The sequence below is a fragment of the Mustela nivalis genome (assembly GCF_964662115.1).
Source record: "Mustela nivalis genome assembly, chromosome: 13".
NCBI lineage: Eukaryota > Metazoa > Chordata > Mammalia > Carnivora > Mustelidae > Mustela > Mustela nivalis.
This window is the reverse complement of record NC_139032.1, coordinates 88,600,217-88,613,613: the sequence shown is the minus strand read 5'-3', so window position 1 is coordinate 88,613,613 and position 13,397 is coordinate 88,600,217. Positions and strand designations below refer to the sequence as shown.

Here is a 13,397-nt window from a genome sequence, read left to right as displayed (position 1 = left end):
AGACTGGGATGAGACACAGACACCAGACTCCAGCCAGCTGTCGCAAGGTCCCCTGCCGGAGCAGGGCCTGGGAGAGCCGGCTGTCGGGGCTGGGCCAGGCCCGTCTGCCCCACAAAGCTGGAGAGAAGCAGGCATGCCATGACCCTGCACACAGCCTGCCTGTCACCTCTGGTCACTTCTGGTGACAGTCCAACCTCTGGACTTGGGCTCCCTGTCGGTGAGGTCTTAAGGCCACAGAGGAAACCCCACCTGCTGGGAGATCGCTTGGTGGGAACCGCACAGAGGCCATGGCTGGAGGTGCTCGCAGGTCTGGGGACATTTCTATCACCCCCAGGTGCTTTTTTAGCTCCTGCTTGATTTCTCTCTTGGTCATCATCTGTCCTGCCGGGCGGGGCCCAAAGACAGGGCTTCCCACCTGGCTGGGGTCCGGGCTTTGGATTAGGGCAAATATTGGACGTAGGAACAGGTTACTGTGCACACACAGCATCCAAATGAACCACCCCAAACCCTTACCCCATAACCAAGTCTGGCAAAGACACATACGCAGAGCCCACTCCAGGGCTGGAGGGCCCTTCCTGCCCCCACTGAGTGCATATGACAATAAAACAGGAACTTTCATAGATGAGGAAACTGGCCCTTAGAAGGGGCCGCGGGACAGGCTAGAGGTCATTCAGCTGGGAGGTTGCAGAACTGGGCGGGTTTCAAACAGCCATCTTTGACCTTGCTGGGTCACTGCCTTTTGGCTACATCAGCCACCCCCCTCCACACTCCGCATCTACCAGCCTGCCCGTCCCCGCTCCTCTGGGACTGCCACGCGGAAGGCCCCTAGCCTAGGGCTGAACGCCAGTCGGCAGCAGGCTCGCTGACACAGGAAGATGAAAACTATTAAATGCAGGAAAGCCCATCTGAGCGAGTGAGCTCCGTCTCTGTGCCCGTGTCCAGAGAGGCCAACCTGCGCCACCGACATGGGCCCAGGCAGAGCCTTTTGCTCTGCTCTGTGCAGAATGGAAGGCAGAGACCGGATTCGTTCCTCCACCGGCCTGAGCCCAATTTAGCTTTAAGGGCCGCTGTCCTGCTTCATAGTTTACGGTCCCTTTTTAATCAGACAGATGATGGGCGGCGGCGCTGGGTATTTGCAGCAAGTGAGACGCAGTTAGAAACCCTGCGCTATTCCTGGCTGCCACTTGTCTTGCTGAGTGAGGTCGGCTGGTTGCCTGACCTCGCATGCCTGCGTTTCCTGATCGACAAGCCAGGACACGCACACCTCGCTGACCCTCCCGTCCAGCAATGCGCGGCAGCTGCGAACCCTGCCCGCAGGGCTGCCCGAGGGCGACCGTACTGGATCGGGGCTTTGGCGAGAGACCGGAGACACCCCTCCTTCCATACGGCGACCAGACGACTGGCCTGATTATCAGGACCATTAGACCCTCACTGAATGCACACTGGTGCCGGCCAGCCGGCCAAACAAGAGGATTTCCATGCAGTTTCCACGGCTGTATCGAGCCAGCGCTCGCACACTGAACAGCTCACCCATTTAAAATGCACTGTCCGTTGGGGTGCAGCATATACCCAGTTGCGTGGCCAGTACCCCAGTCAATTCTGGAATGTTTGCATCACCTCAGCGGGGAACCCTGCACCCACCCGGTATCATCATCCCCAAAGCCCCAGCCCTAAGCCACTGTCAATCTCCCTCCTGTCTCCGTCCATGGCCCTACCTGGGACAGTTTGTGGGAATGGAGTCTGTGCCTGGCGCCTGTCCTTCAGCTCAGTGTTTTCAGGGCTTCCCCTCTGCCGTGGCGCGCAGCGGCACCTCATCTTTGACACGTGTACGTACTTCCGACCATCTCCTCTACGGGGCCCTTTGACCGGCGCAGGAGAAGCCGCGGCTCGGAGCTTACCGCCCCCGGCAGGAAGTGGTCTGTGACCATGAGTCTGCGGGGGACTGACTGGTCTGGAGGGTCGGAAGTGGGTCCCGGAGGATGGCTGGCTTCTGGGGACACAGTGAGTATGAGAGAAATTTGACCTATTAATGCTGGAAAGGCCCTGAAACTCAGTTTCCTCATCGGCAAGATGGGGCTATGGTGCTCTCCTCGTGGGGAGGGAGGACTCCAGGGGCCTGGCAAGCCCGGGTCTTAGCCCAAGGCCACAGCTGTTAGCTGTTATTGACCTTGTGACCAGATGTTAAAAAGACTTTTTCCGGGGCACCTGGGTGGCTCAGTGGGTTAAAGCCTCTGCCTTCGGCTCAGGTCATGATCTCAGGGGCCTGGGATCGAGCCCCGCATCAGGCTCTCTGCTCAGCGGGGACCCTGCTTCCTCCTCTCTCTCTCTCTGCCTGCCTCTCTGTGTGCTCGTGATCTCTCTCTCTCTGTCAAATGAATTAAAAAAAAAAAGAAAAAGAAAAAGATTTTTTTCCACCCCAGGCTGCATGTGCTGTGGGACCAAGGGGCACTTTGGCCAGCCTTGGTCCAATCCCCGCTCAGGTGTGGAAGCGGGGTGGGGGGGACGAGGCAGGGAAAGGCCGCCCTACAGGGGACTGTTGATGCCCCAAGCACTCCCGTGGTGGCTGCTTCACGCCAGCCCCTGCCCGAGCTGACAGTCTGGGCCAGCCCAGCTGTGCGTGGGCTCGGCCTCTCCCACCAGGTGCTTAAGGCTCAGTGAACGTTTATCTCAATCTCTGCTGTTGGAAACAATCCGAAGAGCTTAGAGGTGCGGTCCCCAAGTCACTGCTATCTCCACCGCCGGCCACCTTGGCTTGACGGTTACTCTGAACATCAGCAGCGTTCTTAACTGGTCTATTATTTATCATGACTTGTGACAAGACACTGGCAGAATTGACCTTGGTAACCATGTTTCAGCGTGCAACGCTGTGCCGTTCACACCCGGTGGGCCACCGTCCTCCCCCTCCGTCTCTGGAACTTTGTCCTCTCGTATGACGGGAACACTCACCGCACAGCCGCTCTCCTCTCCCAGGACCCCGGTGGACGCCTTTCTACTTTCTCCCTCTGGATCTGACGACTCCAGGCGCCTCCTATCAGTGGACTCGCAACTTGTCTTGTGACCGCTTTACTTCCCCGCACGTCAGGTCCTCAAGGGTCCCCCAGTGTGCCGCGTGTCACAGTGTGCTTCCTTTCCAAGGCCGGCTACGACTCTCAAGGCATGTCCGTCTGAGGCCGTGGGTCTCGACGCCCCAGAGGCCTCATACAGCCTGGTCCCTGCTGCTCACGGCGAGTCCCCGTAGGCCAGCCAGTTACAGAGCTGCGTGAGAGAGAACATGTGGGGGTCATTTGGGAAGACTTCCCTCCCTACTGGTTAAAATAATAAAATTCCAAGTGCTTAAAGAGATGAACTTTTCTCATCTGGAAAATTCACTTATCTGGAAAACGCTCTTTTTCATAAAATGAAGTTATTTCCGGGCACGAGTAAGGAGGCAGGAGGAGGAGGAGGCGTTCTGGGAGGTGTTGTAGGGCCTGGAGAAGGTTCTTTACCGTATCCTCGGGGGCGGCTGTCAACTCGGGCTTCCCCAGTCCTTTATTCCGGATGCGGCTCTTCCCGAGATGTGGCCGGGAGCAGGAGGGGGACCTAGAGGCTGCGGCCAGGGCGCGTCCCCTTGGCCACCAGCTGATGTCCCCGCGAGTTACTGAGGCACCTGCCCTGCTATTCTGTGATCACTCTGTGAGGCTGCAGGTCTGGCCGTCGGCCATGGAAAATGAACTCTCTTTGGGACTTCTTCTGGAACCTCTGCCTAGTGAGGAGTTCTGCACCTCGGGGCCTCGGAGAATACACCTGGCAGCTGGCGAGGTCTGGGCCCCGGGCACCAGGCTTTCACTGCAGAGCACGGACTGAGCCGCTAACACAGCACTTCGGGGGTTGCTACGGGTGAGGCGAAGGGATCTCCCTGTACACAGCCTGCCGCTTCCTGTAAAGGTGAGCGAGGGGAGGCTGCCACGGCCTCTGCAGCTGCCCTCTTGACAGACGGCACCACACCACAGTGACTCTGCCGCCGGGACCGGTTCCGTCTCCTTCCGATGCACGAGGGGACTCCAACCCCCAGCTCCCGAGAAGCTGCTGATCCGATAGGAATGACGGTGTGAGAAGTCGTGGTGGGTTGCCGTATCGAGGGAGCCTGGAAAGATCTGAATCCTGCCCGCTTCCTGTGTAGCTGGACGGGGGTCGTGAAATCCAGCCTGAGAACCCAGAGAGATGGGTCCTGTGGAGAATTTCCCCCGAACTGCCTCTTCACATTGGTAAAAAAATCAGTCATATAGGTGCGGATCTATTTCTGGACTGCTTTGCATAACTTGATCTCTTCATCTTGACAATATCACGTGGTCCTAAATACTGTAGCCTTACACCGCGTCCTCCAACTTTGTTTTTCTTCTTTGAGGTTGTTTTGGTTCTTCCGGGTCCTTTGCATTTCCACAGGAAATTCAGAAGCAGCTACGAAAACAAAAACAAAAACAGAAGATCGTGTTCGTATTACCTGTGAATGAAGTTTAATTTCTTCCTTTCTAATCTAGATACCTTTTAAAAAAAGATTTTATTTGCTTATGAGAGAGAGAGACAGAGAGACAGAGATAGTGAGAGAGAGCACAAGCAGGGGGAGTGGGAGAGGGAGAAGCAGGCTCCCCATTGAGCAAGGAGCCTGATAGAGGGGCTCGATCCCAGGACCCTGGGATCATGACCTGAGCCAAAGGCAGATGCTTAACCGTCTAAGCCACCCAGGTGCCCATCTGGATGCCTTTTATTTATTTTTCTTGCCATGGCGCATTGGCTAGCTCTTCCTGTGCAGTGCTGGAAAGATAGGAGCAGTGACAGCAGCCATTCTTGGCTGGCTCGGCTTCTGGCATTCTTGAGCCATCACGTGTGACGGCAACAGTAGGATCTTCCCAGGTGCTTTTCATCGGGCCAAGAAAATCCCCTTCCCCTTCTGTTTTGCCAAGAGTTTGTCAGGAACAAACACTGGATTTTATCAAATGACTTTTCTGTATCTATCGAGATGATCATTTTTTTTCTTACTCTGTTAATGTGGTGAATTGTACTGATTGATTTTCAAATGTTAAACCAATCTTGAGTTGCTAGAATAAATCCTACTTGGTCATTATGCATACACTTTTTATATAGTACTGGATCAGATGACTAAACTTTTAAGAATTCTTACATCTAGGGGCACCTGGATGGCTCAGTCGGTTAAGCATCTTTTTTTTTTTTTTTTAAGATTTTTATTCATTTACTTGAGAGAGAGCGAGAGCACACAAGCAGGGGGCAGAGGGAGAGGAAGAGGTAGATTCCCCACTGAGCAGAGAGCCTGATGCGGGGCTCGATCCCCGGACCTGAGATCATGGCCTGAGCTGAAGGCAGATGCTTAATGACTGAGCCACCCAGGTGCCCCATTCCCTTTAATTTTCTGGAACAGTTTGTGTGTCATTGTATTATTCCTTCCTTAAATACTCGGTAGAACTCACTGGGGAAGCTATTTGGATCTAGAATTTATTTTATGGGAAAATTTTGATAAATTCAATTTCTTTAATCACTGTAGGGTTCTTTCTCTGTTCCTTCTTGAGTGAACTTTGATGATTTGTGCTTTTCAAGAAAATTGTCTACTTCATCTAAGTTGAAGAAACGAGTAAGGATATTCAGAATATCCTGATTATCACTTTAATACCTGAAGAATTTGTAAGGATGTCAGCTTTCTCATCACTGACATTAGTAACTTGTGTCTTCTCCTTTCCCCAATTAGTCTGTCTAGAGGTTTATTAATTTAACTGATTTTTTTTTCAAAGAACAGTTTCACTTATTTTTCTTGTCTTATTTTGTATCATTTTGGCTCTGTTCTTTATTATTTCCTTTTTCATTTACTTTTCTTTTTCTGGTTTCTTCTTTTGGAAAATACAGGGGTTGGGGCGCCCGGGTGGCTCAGTCGGTTGGGTGCCCAACTCTTGGTTTCGGCTCAGGTCATGGTGTTTGTTATTGTCTCAAGAGACTTGAAAAATCCCTTCCAAAGTCTTCAGACTTACCCATGGAGATACAATTTCTGATGTCCTTCAAATTTCCCTCCACCTCTCCTCTCTTTTTTGGGAACTTGCATTTACACATATTATTCGGCTGCTTGAAGTTATCCCCCTGTTGGCTGGTGCTCTGTTCCAACCTTTTCGGTCTTCTCGCTTTGTGTGGTTTACTTTGGGCATTTCTATTGCTAAAATCTTTGATCTCACTAGTTCTTTCCTCTGAAGTGGACAACATCTTCTTAGTCTGACCCGGAAGATTCCCATCTCAGACATGACAGTTTTCACCTCGAGTTTGATTTTGGTTCTTTCTATGCTAGGATGTAACGTGTGTGGTCTTTCTTCTAGCTTCTTGAACACAGACTACAGTTTTAATCATGGCTTCGAAGTTCTTGACTACTAATTTTATCTTCTGTGTCACTTCTGGACCAATTTCAGCTATTTGATTTTTCTTATTATTATAGACCATATTTCTCTACTTTTTGCATACTTGATTTTTTAAAAAATGATTTTATTGGAGAGAGAGAATGGACGAGAGAGAGAACAAGCACATGAGGAGGGGAGGGACAGAGGCAGAGAATCAGACTCCCCACTGAGCAGGGAGCCCAATGTGGGGCTCAATCCCAGGACTCTGGGATCATGATCTGAACCAAAGGCAGACACTTAACCTACTGAGCCACCCAGGCCCCCCTCATACTTGGTAATTTTTGATCGGGTGCTGAAAACCATGAAATTGCTCTTGTTTGGTACTGGGTATTTTTGTATTGCAGTAAGTTTCTTGAACTTATTCTGGGATCTAATGTGGAAATAGTCTGATTCATTTGGGTCTTGCTTCTGAGCTTTGTTAGATGGGATCAGAGCGGCATTTTGTTCAGGACTCATTTTTCCCTGCTACTGAGGCAAAACCCTTGTGAGGACTCAATCCCAATGCTGGGTGAATTATGAGGATTTCCGCACTGGCTGGCAGGAAACAGGACCGTTTTCTGCCCTAGAGCTCTGGGGATTCCGCCCTCTAACCCTTTCACGCTGCTGTTTCTCCAGACGCAGGCTCTCCTCAGATGTGCTCACTGATCGCTACTTGGCCAGTGCGCGAGACCCCTCTGCAGAGCCAGAGGCCGGAGTCCGAGCCCGGCGGGCCTCTCCTCCCCCTCCGATCCCTGGCCTTGTGAACTCAGGGAGACCGCTGGGCTCCAGCTGGACTCTCCTTCCCTGTGCTGGTCTGGAAATGATCTCCAGGCAGGAAACGGGAGCAACTACAGGGCTTATCCCATTTGTTTCTAGAATCTCAGGGGTCACTCTCCTTTGCTGCCTGATGTCAACTGTCTTGAGAACTTGTGTGACTGAATTTTTACTTGTTTCAGAAAAGAGGGCAAACCCAGTATCTATGAATTCATCTTGCTGGAAACAGAAAAGCTCATCTTCGTGTACTTGGGAATGAAACAATCTGTGGGCCAGTGCTACCTATTTCTGCATTTTCTAGAGGAAGAGAACTCAGAAATAACCAAGTTAGAGGAATCAACTGATTTAAAAAAAAAAAAAAAAAAAAAAAGGGTATGACTGCAGCAATTTCACAGGAACATAACAATGACTAAAGAGAAAAGCAACAGCCATTCTCCGATTCATTAATTCATCCAGGGGCGGCAACTGGAAACCATGACCCACTCAAGGCAACAGAGATACCTGCAGAAAAACCAAACGCGGCCCTCCCTCCCACAGCAGGGGCCCCAAGCTCTCCTGACAGGCGCTCCCCCAGAAGCACCCCAGGTTGCCAAAAATTGCACAGTGGCCAAGCATCTCAACGGGGCCTTAGAACTCCCCACAGACTTTCCCCACGCTTTCAACCGGGGGAGAGCCACACTGGGTAGCCCTTTCTAACTCAGCAGGTCACTTTCCTTACATGTGAAAGAATCTGTGTTGAATTCTGTGTTGAAGGAGAGACTTTCGTGTTTGGATCCACAGACGCTTAGAGAGAATGCTGCCCATTGGCTTGGGCTCTTGGTCCCTAAGAAGCAGCCCTGACGCCAGTAGCTGAGATTCAGACTGAGGGTTCGGCTTTAAGGTCTCTGTCTTCTTCTCTAGCCCTTTGCCCTCTCGTATCTCTCAAAGCTTATGTTAACACGGGGACAAACAACGATGACGACAGACAGAAACCCCACAATCGGAGTCATTATTCGACAGTGTGAGTAAACCTGCAGAAGGTAGTGGATCGCCTTATCACAGGTCCCCAAGGTCCTGTTTCCTGTTACGAGGCAGCTAAGCCAAGTGTATCTCGAATATTCTAGTCGATCTTGACAGAAGCTCAGCTGTAAGACAAAATGAACATCTTTGATTAAGAATCTAATTGGAAATTAAATTGGCTTTTAGATTAGGACAGCTTGTCTACTCGGGGACGCTACTCTCACGGCCTGGCCAAGATTACATGGCCAATGAACAGAGCCAAGCCCTCTCTCACTCCCGACCACCCCATCTCCTCACTTTGGTGTAAAATACTCTTTATAAGCAAGATAAGTCACTGGAAAGAAATATGAGTTGCAGAGAAGCCCAAGGTGCATTCTGATTTTATGCCTAAGGGGCAAGCGGATGGACGCCATGATGAAAAGGCTCAATTCTACAATAAAAATCCGACTAGAAGCTTCCTCAGAGGCAGGGTTTGAATTTCTGTGTACCATCGGCAGGTTCCCATTTCAGGCCCAGTGCATTTTGAGACCTTGCTTTAACATGGATTGCTGAAAAGTGAAATCTCACCTCCCCACAGGCGCCATTCTATCAGGAAAATGGCGCAGGGAGGACATTATGGACAGCCAAAGGCAATTAGCGACAACTGGTAAACAGTTGGAGGCGGGAGGAGACAGGCCCTGCCTGGTTTGCCCCTTAGAGCCACAGGCCCCATTTTCTGAGGCCAAGCAAAAGCCTCCAACAGCGCATGCGTTCCTGCTACTCCCAGGCCTTTGGAGACCACAGGGACGCATGTCTGCCGGATCCCCGTCATGTGACTTCCAATCATGGATTTCTATGGCTGAGTATGTGAAGATAAAACTATTTACCGCCACGAGTCTGGGTGTTTTTCTTATCTAGAGAACATACACAAGCTGACCCATCAGGCATATCTTTTTTAAGTTGTAACGTTCTGAGAACGATTATACTTCTGGCCAGCCCTTTCATTCGTTCGGGAGCATGACGAGCTCACAGAGCAAGTGACTCGCATCTTGCAACAGACGCCATTTCAGCTCCTCGACTGTCGCCACGTACACGTACTGACGAGTGTTAAGAATCCCTGTGTGCAGTGAAAGAGAAACGGGTCAAGGATGGGGAACTTCACACTCTGCTGTCACTCCCATAAATGAGGATGATGAAAGCACTACCAGCTTTATACACAATGTCTCATTTAACCCTCAGCAAATCTGGATGAATTATCACTCACCCTCTGTACGGAGGATGGAACTCTGAGCAACAACAGCTCAGAGAGGTGAAGCGACTTGTCTGAAGTCACACAGCTGGGGCAGGATTCCAGTGCACACAGTAGCCATGATCTTAACCAATAAACCCTACTTGCTGGAATGACTCACTTCTGTCTCGACTCCCTTCTGTGTTCAAGGAATGGAATTCAAACGGGATAATCTCCAGCTAGGCTAGAAATGCTAGGCTCCTATGGTCCCCTCGTGGGCCAGTTTTGCTGTGTAATAGGGCCACAGAAGGAGCCGCCTCCTCGCGGAACACACATCTGACAACCAGCCGTACCCTTGGTGAGAGACGGGCCTGCACGGCAAGTACATGGCTGGGACAGCCAGACCCAGCGCGCAAAAGGAGAAAGCATGACGGGCCTGCTATGGCGACGGCGTCCCGGCAGGGGACCGGCACACAGGCGGTAGGAGATGTCAGTATAGGTTTCTGGATGGTGACCACTGGTCCCACCATCTGTGGTGCTGACAACTGCGTGGTAGTCCGAGCACCACTCGGCTTGGAAGGCTCTGAGATGACGTTTATTCCTGTTTCCAGAATGGCTCCAAATGAGAAAAGACGACCCCACAGACCAGAGTCAGGGGTCAGCCAGGCCAGATGCCTGAGGCCCTCATGTGGGGAGAAGGCTCCAGAGCCTAATTTAGCTCCCAACGATTGTTGCTACTTGATAAACAGCCTGGGCTCCCTTAGGCCTTGGGCAAGAGGGGTTCAGGCCGTGCTGTCCCATCGCCTGTATATAGAACCTTGAAAATCATTATAGCAGTTTCATTTCCCTACTGGGGCACATCTTGTTCCCTAAAACAGAAAACGAAAGTGATTTAAAAGCAAACATCTCAAGACTTGCGAATTCGAAATGCTTCTGAAAATTCTGGCTGGTGACAAGCCGTTCCATCAGCTCATGCAGCCCCTCTGTCAGCGCAGCCGGGGACTCCAGATCGGCCCGCCAGCCCCCCCTGCTCCTCCCGCACCCCCAGGGCTGGCCGGGAAGCTCTGGGTTGGTAAGATTAGCAAGGGCAGGGCCAGAGAGGGGTTTGGGTGCGGTGGGAGCCGCGTGGCTCCCTGTCCTCCCTGCAGGGACAGAAACCTGCGGCCTGAACGATGGGGGGGTCCAGGGGCTCCTTTCCCTGGAGCCAGCCCTGCACCCTCCTGGGCCAGGAAGGGGCTGAGAGGAGAAACAAGGCCACGGGGTCTTTCTGCCGTAGGCCCTGCCTTTCCTTTGTGAGGGACGTGAGTGCTGCTGGTCAGCTCTGGGAGTGATGAAAACTCACGGGTGCATTCCCCAGGGCAGGGAGGGCTGGGGCTCCTCTTCGAGACATCTGGTGGCTTTGGCAGGTACTGCCCTTCGCCCTGTGCCACCTGCCCCTTGAGGCAGGTAGGATCTGCCCCATCTGAGTCTGGGCCCAATGACACATGGTTGCCACTGGTAAGAGTCAGAGAGCCTCACACGTGGGTGTCCCTGTGTCGGGTCTGTGTTTGTCGTCCCCGGAGTGCCACAGAGAGCTGCTCCTGCTCCAGCCCCCAGCTAGAGCCCTCCTGGGGTGAGGGCCGGCAGGTGCTCCGGTTGGCTCGGGCAGAGAGCACTGGAACCAGCCCGAGGCCATGATCTCCTTCTGCCCTTGCTGTGCAGTCCTGGGGGTGGTAGGCTTTTGACCGGCCCCTGACCCGTGTCGTCGCCTGCTAGGGTCTGGCCACAGAGCGAGTCCCAGCCTCTGTCTGGGGAAGCCAGTGCCTGACTCGTGCTGTCTGGGCGCTGCCGAGCAGAAAGACAAGGCGGACATGGTCCCTGCCCTCCGGGAACTGACTTTAGGAGGAAGGGAGGCAGAGGACAGGCTAGATAGACAGATCTGGCGACCGAGGACACACATAATAGTAATTGTGACCCATGCCTTGCCACAGCACAGTCGGCCACGAGAAGACGAGTGCAGCGGCTGCACCCAGCAGGGCGGCCACGGGGGGACAGTGGGATGATTTCACTTGAGCCCTGTGGGCGAGTGGGCATGGTGGGACGACACGCTGCTGCGGAGACCAAGTGTGGAAGCTCCCGAGGCGGGAAAGTTGGCAGGCCGTCTCAAGAACAGAGAGTGTGCAGAGGGGCCCTGGGAGTTAGGAGGGCAGAGAGGAGAGACGAGGGGGTGGGCGAGGTAGGAGGAACCAGACAAGGTCGGAGGGACCAGACGTGGGACCTGCCGACGAGGGTAAGGACTCCGGATGGAAGGCTGGGCCAAACTGGTTCGGTGGACACTGTCCCCGGGAAAGGCAGGCAGTAACACCTCTCCTGTGTTCTCCCAGCCCAAGGCCAGCTGGGCCAGCAAGGGGAGATCGGGCAGGGGCCGTGCTGGGGGCGGGGGGGACACCGTGATGGGACGGGGCCTGGCTCGCTGCCACGTGCTGCTGCCGGCTCCTGCCTGCGTCCCCCTCCGACACCGGACTCTCTCACTGCAGCTGGTGATCTAGGGTCGAAAACAATGCGGAGAATCTCCGGCCACGGCTGTGGAATGGACAGGATTCTATTTATAAGCAGAGAGGGGCTGAACAATGGAGCAACTGCCGCCTCGGTGGGTCTGTAGCCTGACCTCCTGTGAGACTCTGGAAAGCCTCAAAGCCAGACCCCGGAAGAGATGGCACAGGAAGGAGGCGATTAGACCACTCAAGGTCATGAAGCCAGCTGCTTCCTCCACGGTCCGACCACCTTCATCAGAGAACAGCTAGTAAGCCCCCATCTGCCGCTGGTGCACACCAACATGAGCTGAACAGATCCAGCCTCTGCCCCGCCTCCCTCCCGGGGGTGCCGTTTAGGTGGTGATCACGTACCAGGCTGGAGGCAGCAGAACGGGGGCAGGGAACCACACGATGGGCAGAACGTCTGTCATGGTTCACGTCCAAGGCCGGCTCACGTGCATGGGGCAGGCTGGACAGGTGCAGGCCAGTGTCCCTGGCACAAGCAGGCCGGTATTTCTTCTGAAATGATGACTCTGTTGGGGGAGAAAAGTTGTGAGAGACAACGGTGGATGGCCCAGGGCTAGCAGAGGGCGGGGGCCTGTGCTGCCAGGCTGGGCAGGGGGCCCTGCCCGGGTTCCCTCTGACTCTATCAACACCTGGTTTAAGACTCAGCAAATGGCTTACTTGCTGGGCTTCATGCTGTCCTCTGGAAGACGTGGGTCACAGTAGCTAGCTTGTAGATTAAACGTGAAACTGTCCGTGAAGTGCTTAGGACAGATAGTACCTGGCACACTGTAATTCTCCAGGGAATTATCGCTACTATTATAACTGCATACGAGAGAGGAATGTGTGTTAGAAACACAAGCCACAGGAAGTAAGTTACGCTCCTGTCCAGTGACACCAGCAGTGAAGCAGCTGCCAGCACGAGCCCCGGGGAATCCGGGTGCAGCAGAGAAGTTCCATGGTCAGACAGACTGGGCAATGGCCAACTACGTCATCTTCCTGGTTTACAAAGCAGATTTGCATATTAAAGGCTCAAAAGAGGCCTTCAATATGAAAATGTTACATTTTGCTCTGTTCATTCTTCTCTGCAACTTAGCGGACCACAGAGCCCTTTGTTTTGGCTGAACACGAACCTCTCCCAGGAGGAATCATTTCAAACACAGAGATTTGGGGTCCCAAACAGTCCCCGTTGTAACGGCTTGTTTCCACACACGAGCGAGGCAAGAGGAGACCAGCCAGGGAGAACGAGGGGAGGTGGGAGAGGGGGAGTCCCCTGCCCCTGCTTTCCACGCGACGGGCAGCACGGAAAAGGCACAGGAGCGTAGGAATCCGCAGGCGCTCAGAGGTGTTCTGGGAGACGGTGAGTGGGGCCCTTGGGATGACAAGGTCGGAGGGAAGGCAGAGACTGAGACCCAAGCTCGGGAGGGTGTGGGGGCAGGGGTCCTCCTCCCCTACCACCCTGTCACAGCCGGCTCCGCGGAGGCATCGGGGAGG

General features: G+C 53.4%; 1 long non-coding RNA gene across 1 annotated transcript; it reads left to right on the top strand.

Moving 5' to 3' along the window:
• The first annotated feature begins 867 nt into the window (after positions 1-867).
• On the top strand, positions 868-12,960 carry LOC309846673. The gene is made up of 3 exons (XR_014302070.1): positions 868-2,001; positions 7,364-10,459; positions 11,904-12,960. It is a non-coding gene; the product is annotated as an uncharacterized lncRNA (long non-coding RNA).
• The last annotated feature ends 437 nt before the right edge of the window (positions 12,961-13,397 follow it).